The sequence below is a fragment of the Tyto alba genome, unplaced genomic scaffold, assembly GCF_018691265.1.
Source record: "Tyto alba isolate M040663 unplaced genomic scaffold, T.alba_DEE_v4.0 Super-Scaffold_2, whole genome shotgun sequence".
In the NCBI taxonomy this organism is placed as follows: Eukaryota; Metazoa; Chordata; class Aves; order Strigiformes; family Tytonidae; genus Tyto; species Tyto alba.
Window position 1 is genome coordinate 4,058,611 of NW_024881282.1, and position 14,750 is coordinate 4,073,360.

The 14,750-nt window shown below is 51.8% G+C and overlaps 1 protein-coding gene across 4 annotated transcripts in view; it reads left to right on the forward strand.

Annotated features, from left to right (window-relative positions):
- Nucleotides 1-3,007: 3,007 nt before the first annotated feature.
- CAPN5 (calpain 5) overlaps nt 3,008-14,750 on the forward strand; it is a 59,631-nt gene continuing 47,888 nt past the window's right edge. Inside the window, exon 1 of one of the 4 annotated variants that reach the window (XM_042792813.1) lies at nt 3,008-3,117. The gene's annotated coding sequence lies outside the window, so the exon portion shown is untranslated. Of the gene's footprint in view, nt 3,118-4,572; nt 4,621-5,528; nt 5,618-7,769; nt 7,791-14,750 lie in introns of those variants that run through there. The other 3 variants (XM_032991031.2, XM_042792812.1, XM_032991030.2) reach the window with 3 other exon arrangements.

Consider the following 14,750-nt stretch of genomic DNA (forward strand, 5'->3'; position numbering starts at 1 on the left):
TCTGCTTTGTTGGGAAGATGGGTTGAGACTCTTTGAAAGCCCAGGAATAGAGGGGCCACATCACAGTCAGCTCCTGGAACCCAGAAGGAATTACAGTGGGTTAAGAGGGTGGGAAATGTTCACATCTGATTCCTCGAAGCTGCCCTTTAGGTGGTAGCTCCCCATTCTGCACAGCAATTTAGCGGTTCAGCCACCCAGCTGCAATCCCAGCTGGGGTTTAGCCAGGATGCTTGCTCCAACCTCATCTCCTGAAGTGCAGATTACCCCAAAGTGCTGCAGGGTGGGGCTGGCACATTTGACTTTAATATTGCAGCGCATCCCTAGACCAGGCTTTGCAACGTCATCTTTTTTTCAGCACTTGGGCATATTCTTCTGAAGTCGCTTATTCATAAGCAGGCGAGTACTTGCGTAGGAGAGCAGATCGATGTGGGGTAGGAAAGCTGTTAGAGAAGCCCAGCTCTCCTCTAATTATACGCTGCTGAACAAAAGGCTGCTCAGGTGGCCAAGGACCTGAGCCCCATTTCCCACACTTGTGTCACCTGGTGTCACCCCCGAGGAGGAGAATTCAAGGAAGGGTCAGGATGAAGGAGAAGATTAAATGCTCAAGCAACCCTGTGCTGCCAGAGCTTGATTTGTGATACCCGAGTTACCTTCTGTAGATACAATCATGGATAACCTTTCTTTTGCTGATTTATGTTGATAGCTTTTCAGGGAAAGGCCAATTTCTTAGCATCTCTCTGGGCCATGGCTCTCACCCTAATCTCAGCTCCAACATCAACTCTCCTGCAGTATAAACCCCGATATCATGTTTTCATTCCTCTTCAAGCAAGCTTCTTGCTGGTTGACTTTTGTCTTGCTTAATAGCAGCTGGCCCATTAAAAAGCTGCCCGATTTGTGACTGTGCAGAAGCAAGCGCTGATACAGACAATTAAGTGGAGAATTTAATGGTATGGATTTCCCAGCAGAGTTATCAATTAGCGTAAGCTGTTTGCCAGCTGGCTGCTGTGTGGATCACGGCGTGGGCACAACCCGAACCGTGGCTGATGTGTTCAGCTGAGGCAGAGGGTAGGTTTCATCAGGGCTTATGGTTTCCACCTTGCATTTTACACAGAAACAGGGGAAAAATGGGCCTTTTCATGATGAAAGGTTATGATATTGATCTTTGGATGGAAACGTCTCTTCTGGCCAGGCACTGCTATCATTAAAGACCTGGTTGACAGGATCATGCTGCTCTCCTGTGGAAGGTCATGAAATAAGCTACAAGGTGTGGATTTATTGGCTCCCAGTGACTTCAGGTCATACCTGCCTAGTTTACTTACTGATTTTCCTGGTCCATGGTAGTGTGTGGTAGAAGAGAATGGAAAGAGAGATGTTGCCTGATACTAGGGAGCTCTTAAACTAGGAGGAAAAGGATACTGCAAGGGCTAATAGCTGCAAGAAGATGCTGGTGAAGTTCAAATGGGAAATGAAACACAAGTATTAACAGAGAGCAGCTACTAGACCATCTGCCAAGAGACATGGCAACATCTCGGACAAGGCAAGGACCTCTCTGCGTGAGTGACCAAAGTATCTCAGATGCCCTCTGAGACCTCCATCCCTGCCAAGCATCTCCCCAGCCGCTACCCAAGGGTCTTTGTGGAAGAAGCATCACCAAGTTCAGCCCCAAGCTGGACTCTGCAAGGGGGAACTCCCTGGTCCGTGCCTTGCGGGGCTCCACAGGGTCTCCATCAGCATCACAACGCTGCCCTTCGATAGCCTTAACTTCTCCATCGTGGTCAAAGGCACCAATTTGGCTTCTCATCTAAGAGCTGCTTCTGCCAAAAAACAAGAAGAGTTGCTATAGTTTCCCTTTTCATTACCAACTTTGGTCACGATGACCCCAATAAATAAAACAGCTAATTAACGCCCTTCTCCTCCCATCAGTGATTGACTCTGACCTTGAACAACCTTGCTTAATTTAACTTTCTCAACCAGCTATTTTTGACAGTGAATAATTTAACGTCCTTGTGACCCCAGTCTTGTCTCTCTCCTGCCAACTGGCTCTGCAGTTTAAATGAACAGCAATAAATAAATACATATCTGCAGAGGGACCTAAATGACTCCCATTACTGGAGCATCTGAAGGCCTGCTTAAATAAATCAAGTGAGTAGGAGATTATGCTGCAATCATGTGGAGAGGGAAAGGAGAGAATACATTACTGGTATTCCAAAGCCAGCAACCGGGGTGAACAAGTTTGTAGAATTCAGAAAAATGACATTTAATTCAAGTGCAGATGGACGTCCAGAGGAATTGTAGTAGGCTTGTTTCTTGATATCTTCAAAGAGGAGCAGAAGACTGCAACTTGATGGGATCAGCAGTGCCCAGCTTTCCCTCACCAGGCGGCTCCTGAATTGGGGATGGGGCCATCAGAGGTTGCTCCCTGCATCTCCAGGGTGTGGAAATGGGGATACAGGCACCAGCCACCCACCTTTTCTCACTTTTCTCCCTCAAAGGGGAGAGATGGCCCTGTACGAGTGGGCAGTTTTTCACCTCCCACTGCCCTGGGCAGGCAGACCCTCACCTTGACCCATCCACGACCAAACCTCACCTTGGGGGTCCCCTGCATTAGCAAGAACAACAATTTTTTCCTGGGAGGAAGGAAAATGTCACTAAGTCACCTGCTTTGAAATCCCAGAAGGAATAATGAAATCCCATTTGTTGGAGGAATCACCGGCTGCAATTTTCCTCCTCCACTTTGCCTTTTACCTTATTCCTACTTATTTTTGGGGTCCAATTTTAAGGCGTTGCTATTTCTTCCTTCCCCCCCGCGCAGCCCTCGCATCACCCCCGACACCGCGGCTTAATTTGCATCACGCTGAGGAGCAACGAAGTGTCGTTATAAATCGCATTTACATATTTTTCCTTCCCCTGCTGAGGCTGAAATCGAAAATGCAACTAAGTTAATCAGCAAGATCTGGGCCTGTGACAAGAGCAGGCTTGGGCTCCACGGCCCTGCGGGGAGATGGGAGCTGCTGGGACCCGCTCGCTGCCTTAATTCAGTGAAGCAGCTTTTCCCTAATGCTTTCCAGCCCGTTAACAAAATAAAATCCAGGCTCCTGCTGCTGATTCGTCTCAAGGGTAAGCCCATTTCCTCCTGATTTTTGTTTTTCCTTCCTCCTCCTTTTCATCCCACAGCATCACCCATCACCCCTGCGGGTGACAATCTCCCGCCCCGTCCCCCGTGTCCCCAGCAGCGAGATGTTTCCCCTTAACATCTTTGGGGTCAAATAGGTGAAACAGCACAGTAGGAATTTACTTATTTGCCTCCATTGCCGTTAAAGCAAGCCCATGGTGGCTAACTGGGTGGGAGGAGTCTGTACTGGTGGGAGGAATGATGGATGATGATATTAATTAATTAACGCTGATGGAGCGTCTCTCCAATTAAGGACATTGCAAATCAAAACAGTCTCTGTGCTCTCCCTGCCTTCCCAGGGAACAGCAGCAGCATCCGTCCCTGCCCTAGCCTGCCTCGTGGCTGGTTTTAGGGCTGTTACTGATGATTTGGGGCTTGGAGATCTGTGTAGGATCTCCTCTTCCCCTTTATAAACATCCAGAAACTGAGGGTTTGTCTAGTTTTTCGGAGTGGGTTTTTTTTTGGTTTCTTTTTTTTCTTTTTTTTCCCTTCAGTCTTTGCCATCTGCTGCTGGAGTTTCCCACCAGGGTTAGGGTGATGGTCAGCACTGCGCACCGACGGGCACCACACCTAATATAGGGTCCTAAATATGGGCTATTAGAAATACCCCTAAATATTAGGGATATTTTCCTAGGTCATTTTTGATAAGGGGAGAAAAAAGCAGGGCACGAAACACGACCCTTGCACTGACCTGGTTTTGAGCACAACCAGATCACAGCAGCCCCAAGCTCCATGGGGGAGTGGGGAAAAGAAGCAAAGAGAAGGAAAATATTTGAAAATTACTTTTGCTGCCACAGAATTCGTGGAACTAGTTGGCTTTCCTATTCTTTTAATTGATAAATGAATTAAAATAATTGTAACACAAACACTGCATGAATTGAGTAAGTAATGAAATTATCATATTAACAGGAAAATACCAAGAACCTTCATATGAAAAGTCCAAAAGGGTTTCAGATAATAAGAAACCAGAGGCAGTGGCAAGCCCAGAGGGGGTGATTCACCCACATGATTCGTGGTGACCACATATTCACAGGTGACACCTCGGTGGAACCAGGAGCTTGTGCCAGGCCGATGCTGGTCCAGGCACAGCCCCCTTTCTAATTTTCTCACCAAAATTTCACTGCATTACCATAAATGTGCCAAGCAGATGTCCTTCAGCATTCACTCTGTCAGTGGCAGGCAGCTAAGCCTTAGCCCGGATTTTTTTGGTTGTCTAAAAGAGTTGGATGGCTCGTCATTTTGAATATGAAAAGTTTATTCCCATCACTTACAACCGTTTTCTTTAACTGTTCTTCCCTTGATGTCTCTTTTTGGCCTAATTTACGCTAAACCCTGGATACTGCCCGTAAAGCTTGTGCATCAAGTCAGAGCATCAGCTCCGAACTGCCCACGACACGGGGTCTGTAAAACCCCACCGGCTCCTTCTCGCCGTAGGGGATGCGTTTTCGGTTGAGTCAAGTTTATTTTGCCACTTTTGGATGTATTGTTGGGGGCTCGGAGTGTGAGTTTTCCACCACGGGGACACAGCCGGTCCGGCCACCTCAGCCCCATCGCCAGTCCCGTGACACCCGTTGCGTGTCCACCTCTGTGGATGCGTGGGGGGGGCCAAGCGCCTGCCCAGCCTTTGACCCCCTCTCTCCAGTGCCTCAGTTTCCCTCTTGCAAAACAGAAAAGCAGAATAACTTTGCCCTTGGGCTGGAAAACACGTCTCCTTTAGCCCCCGTGATCCTGCCCCACACCATTCCTGATGGGGTGAGGGTGTCCCCTTCGCACCCAAATCCTGCAACCCCTGATGATTCTCCCCCCACATCCTCCACAGGTGATGTCCTCACGCACCCCAGCTGCCTGGAGCCTGGGTGGCCCTGGCAGGCAGTGCCCAGCTGGTGTTGGTGCATGGTGCTCCAGTTTGCCCAGTTCCCAGTCCCAGTGCAAGTTCATGGGCAGAGCCAGCGGGACCTTGTCCCAGTACCCAGTGCCAGGTCAACGCTGGTCCACATGCCAGTGCCTGGGAGGCCCCAGTGGCTGGTGCCCAGGTGATCCAGGCACTGATCCCAGTACCCAGCCGGTGATGCCGGTGCCTGGGCAGCCCCCAGTTCCCCGTTTCCCACCGAGGATCCCAGATCCCGATTCCCAGTTCACCACGCCGGTTCCCCCCAGTGTCCCGCTGGCAGATCCTGGACCAACCCGCTCCCATTATCCCGCTGCCGGGCGGTGCCAAAGCCTCGGTTTCCCAGCGGTGGGGAGCGCCCGTTCCCAGCCCCGCTGCCCGGTTCCCAGCTGGCGGCCCCGGTTCCCGGTGCGGTCCCAGCGCAGGCGCGGCGGCGGCGGCCGCTGCCCGCCCCGTCGGGGCGGTGCTTTTTGGGGGGAGGGCGGGGGGGGGGGGGGGGAGGCGAAACGCTGCGGGCAGCGGCCGCACCGATCACCGGCATCGGGCGACGGCACCGGGTAGGTGAGGGGACCCCCCAGTCCCGGGGAGTTGGAGGGGTGGGGGGGATGTGGGGGGTGTCCCTGAAGTGCTCCCTCACCCGCCCCCCCCCCCCCCCCCATCCCCTTCCGCGGGGACGCAGCGCCGCGGGTCCAGCCTCCCCCTCGGGGGATGCTCAGGGCACCTGTGGCTTTGGGAAGCAGGGGGGGGGGACACACACGTGCGATGTGTGTGTGTGTGTGGGGGGGTGTGTATGGGCTTATTTGGGGAAAAAAAAAAAAAAAAAAAAAAGAGCGAAAAGCCGGCATTCGCTTGCTCCCTTGCGTGGAGCGCGTTGCTGCCCTTGCCTTGAGTAAGCGCTGGTGGGAAGATTTAATTTGGGGGGGTTCTGGAAGTCAGGGTGCTTGAAGGTATCTGAAAGCAGCACCCCGGATGGTTAAAACCCCGCAGCTGCTCCCAGTCTGTTTTTTTTTTCTGCTGGCGGAGCCAAGCTGGACAGAAACTTTGAGCGGGGAGGCCTCAGGGCTGGCTGGAGAGCAGGATTTCTGTGCCGGGGGGGAAAAAAATGTGGAGGTTTCAATATTGTTCTTTGTTCCATTTTTCTGGGACAAACCCAAGGGCTTTTAGTAAATTGCAGGGAAAGTTGAGTCGAGGGAGAGCTCCTGCCCCCGGGGCAGGCCAGGCTGCTGCGGGGGTGAAGGGAACTGATGGCTCTTGGATCCCTTCTAGGCAGGGATATGAATCTGGATTTCACTTATCCCCTGGGGTAAGAAGCACCATCTCTTTCTCCCTTTCTTCCTGCCCTGAAAATGTTATTTTGGACCTAAGAAGCCAGCCTGGTGCTTTCTAACGGCGGGTGTCTCATCAGAAGTGGCTCCGGTCCTCTGTCCCTCGCCTCCCACTCCAGTAGCTGCCAGGTGAGCCCAGGCTGCTTGCCTGGCCCTGCAGATCTACCCGTGAGCAATGCTTGGCTGTATTACCAATTATTTATTACCAATTACCATTACGTTTCTGCCTGGAAGCTGCCTTTGCTCTGAGCTTGGTGGGGAGTGCGGGCAGACATGGCAAATGGAGACGAAAGCAGAGCAGTGAGCGCGGCGGGTAGCGGAGGATGCTGTTAAATCCTCAGCTGCTTTTCTTGCTGCCGCCAACAAGGACCGTGCTGCTGACTTTCCCTGGGGTGCCTTTCATCTCCATCCCTCTCACGTTTTAGGGGGGATTGGATCCCCCTTCCAGGCTCAGCCTGGTGTGTTGAACTGGTGTTCTACTGGTGTGAGGGCAGCACAGGGTCCCTGCAGCTGCACCTCCCGCGCCGCACTCTGCGCATGGGTGGTGGGTAGCCCAAGGCAGATGCAGAGAGCCTGGCTGGCCATGCTGCTCAGGGTAGCAGTGAATTGAGGAGGGACAAGCTTACGGAGGGAGGGGAGAGCAGCTATCACCTGTTGGGAGCATTATTGGGGCTGCAAGAACCAGGGAGGGGGAAAAGCAGCAAAGCCAAGCATGGGTGGAGGAACGGTGCGTGGTCTGGGTGCTCACCACTTTGCTCCTGCTCATCGTGCTATAGGCACATCTGTCTTGGTATGATCTACTTTTCTCCCTGCCCTTTCCCGAAACATCATCTGCCTCCTAGTTAGTTAAGTAATTCTTTAACATGAATTGCCTGGAGCTCAGTTCCAGCCCCTGAGCCAGGCAGCAGGGTTGTAAAACCCAAGAGGGAGCGATGGCTGCTCTCTGAGAGACCCTCCACCTTTGGGAGCTGGATGTGAGGTCTCAATCCTCCCCTGCAACAGGTACATGTGTACAAATGCTGCTGCATGCGTGGGGGCTGGCTTGCTCAGCGCCTGGTGCTTGTTAGGAGCCCTGTGCCAGAATTGGCTGGGAAAAACTTTATCGTTGGCATCAGAGTTGAGGATCAAGTGATTAGTGAGAAGAAAAAGAGGTGCTGAGGAAGGCAGGGAGGCTTGCTGTAGGAGCCCTGCTCAGAGCAGAAATCGAGCCCCTTTGTCATGTTCTAGGGACACCTCGTGGGACATGCAGAAGTAATAATCCCGTCTGCAAAGCGGTGACGCATAAAAAAAGGGGGCAGAAGTGACACAACTAAGGCACTTGGAAGGCTCGTGGCAGAGTCAAGTCCAACCCTGCTCCCTACCACCAGCCCCCCATCCTTGCTTGTTCTGGGAAGAAATTATTTAGGTGAGGTTTTGATATGGTCGCAAGCCCGGCAAAATCCCTGCTCGGCTGCTGTCTCCCCCACTGTGTTATCTGTTCAAGAGAGCTCTATCAGGTGGTGATGGAGGCCCATGGAGAATTACTGTGGCCATCCGCAAGCCCCCAGTATGGAAACCCAGGACTGTTACCGAAGGGGCCGGTGTTGGACTGACCTGTAGTTTCGATCTCGTTTTTAAGCAGAGAAGATGTTACAGGTCCCCTTTACCTGGTCTTGATAGGGCTTTACACACTTAGTGCATGTGGGAATATGTCAGTGGAGAAGACTTCTGCTGGGGGCTAGGGGAGGTGGCGAAGGGCACGTTAGCCCCACGCAGGAGAGCTTAAATCTGCTTAAAGCCTTTAAGGGAAGATCTGAGCCCATTTTCATTTTTCATGCCAAGATTCGCCTGCAAAACCAAGCTGAGAGGCATCATCTGTACGGGGTGGATGAGATGCTCGGCCAAAGGGAATCAGCTGACCTCGAGGATGAGTTGCAGGGTGTGGGGAGGTCCCTTAGGCCATAGAGCATACAGTGGAGTGCTGTATGGCTGGGGTTTGTGCCATGTTGGGAGGTTCAATCATGTTGGGACGGCTGAGAATGGGGTTTCGGGGCTGTTTTAGTCGTGGGTGCCTCTGGGAGGGTTGTGAAAAAGCGAAGGGAACCAGGCAAAGGGTGTTGGTGGGACAAGGGTAGGGAAGAGTTAACGTGGAAGGATGGGGCTCTGAGATATCTTGTGCTTGAGAGGGATTAACTCAGCCTGGAGCAGGTGCAGGGAAACAGGGCTCTGAGGCTGATCGGAGGGATGGAGAGCTATTATACGAGGCTATAAAAGCCCAGCGAAACAAAGGCGGAGAGGGGATGTGCTTGCTGCCTATAAATACATCTAAGGGGTGAGCACCGGGGAGGCAGAAGAGCTATTTAAACTGGAGGACAGTGCTGACGTGGGGACGAATTCATGTGAATTCATTCATTTTAGCTTGGGAGGTTTATCTAGAGGCTCTGCAACTGCACCCCATCAGAGGAGGGAAGGAGAGTGGGAATTGGGGCACATCACCCCTCTTCTAAGGTGCTTGACTGTGATATAAAGAAGATTTAGGGCTTGTTGAGGTAGGAGGCTGGGACTGTCTGGTCCAGCCACCCTGTCCTGGTATCTCCTTTGGGAAGGGCTGTGTTAGCCAAGCAGGTCTGTCTACCACACCAGGCATGAAGTCGATGAAGTCCAGCCATGTCACCAAGCTAATTTTTTCTCTTTAATTACACCTCAGGAAAAAAAAAAAAAAATTAAAATCCAGCTCTCCTTCCCTGGCCGCTTCACAGATTAGTAATGAAGCATCGATGCTTTAAGGCGGCTTTGGATCTGATCCCAAGAGCAGATTTAGACAGCGTTTGTGCTGAGGTATGATGTTACTAAGAACGGGTGCATCCTCTAAATCTGCTTCTGCTTGTGCATTCATTACCAGATAATTTTGGCTGGTCCAGAGGTGCCAAACCCCTTCTCCTAACGCTTACTCCAAGCAGGGCAGCAGCAGGTTAATATGTGGAGAATGAGAAGGATGCAGCTGTGCCTTGAAGGCCGGGATCAGGCACGGTCCCTCCTCCTCCTCCTCACTAGTCGGTAGAAGTGTCAGCTCCTTTCTCTGCAGATTTCCAGAGGTGAAACCTCTTCCATACCTGCAGGAAGGTTTCAGCCCGTACAGAGCCATCCATCATCCCTTGCTCACACCGTGGTGCCATGGGGCACACTCAGGCACCGTTTATTTGCTGAGATCTTCATGCCTGAGCCTTCACCTGCTTTTCTGAGCTGCTTGTGGAGCACAAAGGCTTGCGTTGACCTGCTTCAGGCCAGGCGGTGCTCCTCCATCTCCTGACCCTGCGGGATGGGGAGCGAGGTGCGAGCGATTACTCTGGCTCTGCTCCCTTCCAGTTGATTACCCAGGAAGAAAGGGCCAGGCTCCGGGCGCTGCAGAAAGTGGACACAGGCCCACTGGCTTCATGGGGGCTGCTTTTTTCACCAGTCGGGCATCTGTCTGGATGCAACATTAACCCTCCCCCTGCTCTTTGCTCCCCGCTTCGCACCGTGGAGCCTCTTCATCCACGGGTTAATTCCTGCTATATTGGCTTATGCTGTAGGTGAGAACCCCATTCTGGTGCCTCAACAGAGGGGTAACTTCTTGAGGTCATGGTGGAAATAGGAATGGTTGCCATTGAGTTTTACTACCCCTCTGGGAAAAAAATCCTTTCCGCTCCACACTCTGCAACTGGGGAGGCTTCAACAGCTTTTGCATTTCTGCATGATGTAGTAATTTTTATCCGGTATTGCAGATCTTTATGCTTTGGGGATCCTCCTGTGCTGGAGACATGACAGATGATACCCCTGCAAAGCCGTGCTGGGAGCCCGCAGGGTTTGCAGCATGTAGGTCAGAGAACCAGCTCCTTTGGGCCTGATCCAGCCCTTCAGAGGGGGCTGGGCTGAGCTCCTCAACCTGGTTGAACTGAGCTCCTCACCCCCCGCCTGCTCCTGCATCCCCTAGGCAGCTTTCATGTGCTCTAGGGGGTATGTCCCAATTCAATAACGTTTTGACACATTTTACCTTAAAATACTCTTCCGGAACAGAAAAGGGCTCTCTGCCCCTTGGTTTGCCCTTGTGCAAAAACGACCAGTTTTAGTCCATCGTCCATGTGAGCATCATCTCTGCTCTCCCATATCCTGCGATTGAACACAGGTTAAGAGGAGAGGGGACTGTAAAGCATCCCAACCACCTTGGCACTGGGAGGCTGGAAAACCCGAGTGAGGAGCTCAGAAATGATACGTGGGAGAGGGTTTCATCTCCCCACTGTACAGGGACCTCCTTAGCGTATCAGGCAAATTGTCTCCTTGGCTGGCTGCAGCCCTCGTTTATTCGAGGTTTATCCTGTAATCTGGCCATAACTAATCAAACAAGACTGCAGCAGCCCAGGGCAGGGCTGTGCTTTTACCATCAGGGAAAGGGACAGGTAATACAGCTTTCCACGGAGTTACACCATGACAGGCAGCAGGTCCCTCTGATCACCGGGTGAAAAGGGCAAGGCTCCAGCTCTGCTCCTGCCTGGAACCAAGGTGCTTTTCCCCCCACTACGCTTTTCTTGTCGTTGCTGGGTTTTTTGTTATATCTCCAGATAATTCACACAGTGAATTTCCTGGGTGGGAAAACACATCCCGCCCTTGCAGTGAGCACCCTCCGTCCCAGTTTACATTGCATTTCTGCTTCTTTGAGGTTCCCTGGCTCAGTGGTGTGGGATGCAGATGGCTCTGGTTGACTCCATCTCCTCCCAGCCTGTCCTGAGCTGTTCCACCATTGCCCCCACTCCCCTTACAAAGTAGAAGGAAGCATGCCTGTTTGTTGCTCAGTTTGGGGTTGGTTGGTTTTACTTTTTTTGCAAGCCACACCCTGGTAGGCAAGAGCTCCCTACAAAGTATTTGCAGGCTTGCTGCTCTGAAAGCCTTGCAGAGCTGGTTCTACCGGTTGTCTGAGCATGTGTAAATACTGTCAGGATTGCTCCTGCGTGATTACGGCAGGTGATTTTTCAGCCAAGCAAAGGGAAGTCTTGCACTGGTAAAAGATGCAGCTGCAAACTCTGCTTTTGCAAGGAGCCAGGCCACCCGCTGCTGCGTGGGTGTGTTGGATGGGGATGGTGTCTGCTGGCTGCTTGCCCGGCAAGTCTTGCCTTCAGCTGCCCGGCAGGTCTTGGTGCAAGAGCAGGAGAGCAGTGATTTATTGCATCTAACACAGGGGCTGTGACCAGGGCTGCGGCAGGTTTCTGTCCCATGTGGGGAGGTGAAACTCTTCCCCATGTCATGGGATACGTCTTGTACGTACCCTATGACTCGTTGCTCCAGCCCAGGGCTGCTGCAGCACGATATCTGAAGAGATACGGCGCAAGGGCTTCCAGCAGGATGCTTGTTGGGAGAGGATGCAGGGATTTAATTCCACCCCAGAGCCCTGTGCTCAAGCCGCGCTCTCCCACTCACCGTGGACCATGCGGTAATGACCTGCCCTGAGCCACCTCCTGCAGACAAGCCAGTGCCTAGTCCAGCTTCGGGGCAGAGTTTCCCGACAGACATCGGAGTGGTGAGAGGTATTTTTGCTAGGATGAGAGCAGGGATGATGAATCCAGCTGCCAGCCATGGCAGCAAGAGCAAGCAGCAGCCATGCAGGGCTGCAGCAAAGCAAGAGGTCTTCAAGAGAGGAGAAGAATCTCATGTGGAAGAGATCTTTTGACCTGGGTGGACGGCTGCTGTTTATCCTATATGTGTAGGGTGTCCCCCAATGCTGCTGCCTGTAATCCCAGCCTCGGAGGTTGTCCTTTAGTGGCAGCCCCAGGAGGATGAGTGCCACAGGGCAGTGGATGCTCTCAGAGGAGTGGGGATTTGGGATTTTTGCCCCCAAACATGAGGTTGGCGTTGCAGCATGAGGAGCAGGGTTTTGGTCTCACCATTCCTGTTTGTGGCTTGGTGATGGGTTCATTTGACTCGGGGAGCCTGCCTGAGGGCACAGCTTGGGATATTAAGGGCTAGGAAGGGTCAGGGTCTTCTTTTGGGTTACCACAGGAAGGGCCCCAGAGGATCCTGTGGAGCCCCATGGGTTCAGAGGTCCTACCTTGCCCACTGGACTATATTGAGCAGCATGACATGGGGAATCATCACATTCTGTTGGCTGATCCCGTTACAGAGTGTGGGGAAACAAAAGCGAACAAAGTTGAGCGCCGCACCGGAGCATGACCCCCTACCAAAGGTCATATTGTGTTGGTGCATGGAGACCTCCTACACTTTCTGGAGCTCACCGTCCCTTGTAAAATGGATCGGTCCCTTCTTGAGTATTTCTGCTATGCACAAAGAGCAGAAAGCATCTCCATGGCTGGAGGTGGCCCATCCCTGCCCCAGCGAACACTGCGATGCCTCGGTGCGTGTCAGCCACGGCGCACAGCAGCAGCTCTTGTGGTGCTGATTGGCTTTGACCATCCGTGTAGGTCATGGACCAGTTGCAGTCCATGGGAGGTGTCCATCCAACATCCAACGTCCTGCTACTTGAAAGGCAAGATGCTTGATAGGGATGTGAGGCTGAATGGAGATAACCTGTGATACTCAGCATCGTGGCCGTGGGGAAGGAAAGCTGGTGTCTAGTCCCTGCCTGGTTAAAGGCTGCAGCCTTTCAGCTCTGAGACAAACTCTTGCCTCTCTATTAGAAAAGACCATTGCTGCTGAAATGAAGGAATAAGGGGGAAATAGTTGGCTGGGAGGTGGGGGAGTTGCAGCATCCAAGGCAGAAACACAACTTGGAGAGCTCAAACTGGGACAGCAGGAATTTAGGTTCAGGCCTTTCAGCTTGCAAGAGCCAGATGGATCCAGTAATAAAGATTTCTAATAAACCTCACCATCTTGAGGTGGTCCAATCTACCTAAAAGAGGCTTTCCTCTTCAAAAGCACTAGCAACTTGAGTTGGTACAGGCCTTTAAATATGACATCTGTACTCATGATGCTTTAGAAGAGTCACAGAAAGAAAAGCTCATTAAACACAGGGAGGAGGATGGAGGTAAATGAGGAAAAAAAAATAAACAAACCTCAATTTAAGGCAGATCTTGCTGGCCCATCCTGAAGGTTTTGCAGATAAGGGGAATGCTCTTCTGAAGTCAGACAGTACCCAGGTGTGGTCTGGATATTTGCTGTTGTGGCTATGGGATTTATAGGATGTGCAGCTCAGCAAGGGGTTACAGGCCTATCAAAGGGGAAAACTGAAAACGGAGGACCCAAGCTGGAGGAAGGCAAGGAGCAGTGCACCTCAGTGCTTTTATTCAGGTCTAGGTCAAGCAGAGAAAATACTGTTTATTAGGCAAAGCTAGGAGATGTTGTCTTGGCAGAGGTTTGAGTCCTGACTGTGGACCAGGAGCTTTAGGGTTGGGGCAAAGCCTGGCGCCCATCGCCAGAGGCAGTGGGGAGCTGTCGTTGTCTGAAATTGCAGGTGGTGTTTGGATCCCACTCGTTTTGAACTGGAGCAGGTCAAGGGACACATTCCTGGTATGGCCAGGAGTCTCTCATGGGGAGATCTGAAGGACTTGATTGTATCTCCAGGCCTCCAAAGGGACGGAGTTTTGGGTTCTGCCTGTCCCAGGGGGTGAAGGTGAGGGAGAGAGAAGAAACCCGAAGCCCTGGGGACAGCATCGGTGCTATGATGTGATCTGGGCTGAAGCTGCAGGAGGGATGCTTTGGATCAGCCAGGGGGACGAGCCGCACAGCTAGTCTGGGAAGGACGAGCTTGTAGGATCCAGCTGCCTCCATTCAGTCTCCTACAGAGTAGCTGCAGCCCCATTATCTCTTCTGCTCCTCCGGCATGCTTCTCCACATCTTTTGAAGTTCAATTGCTTTAATTATCCCAGAGGCTGCAGAAGCTATTGAAGGCAGAGCATTTGCATGGAGACGTGCTGCATTTTATCAGTGCTAATGATGAGTTTTCTGAATGACTTTGCCAGTTACCCAAACTTCCTAAGGAAGCAGCTCTGTGACCTGTAATGCCCAAGAAAAAGGCTCTCCAGGGCACCTCAAGCAATGCCCTGTGACCCTTCTGTCCTTCCCTCTAGCCACATCACATAGGTACAGGTCTGTCTTTAGACGATAATATTTTTGTGCAGCTGGCAAGAAAACCAGTGCAAGTATACTGATGTGGTGCAAGGCTTTCACTGGAGCCAGGGTGACTGGATTTAAAAGAAGTTGGTCCAGATGTTCAATTAGAAGTCCTGAATAAAAACCAGAAATATATGTTCAGTACACTCCTACAATGATAGCATAATTAAAAAAAAAATATTTTAAATACAAAAAGTGATCAAAATAGATGCTGAGAAGGGCACAGAACTCCTGTTACCTCTTGAGGTGGGTGGTCTGTGTTCAACGCCGATGCACCTGTAGGGTGACA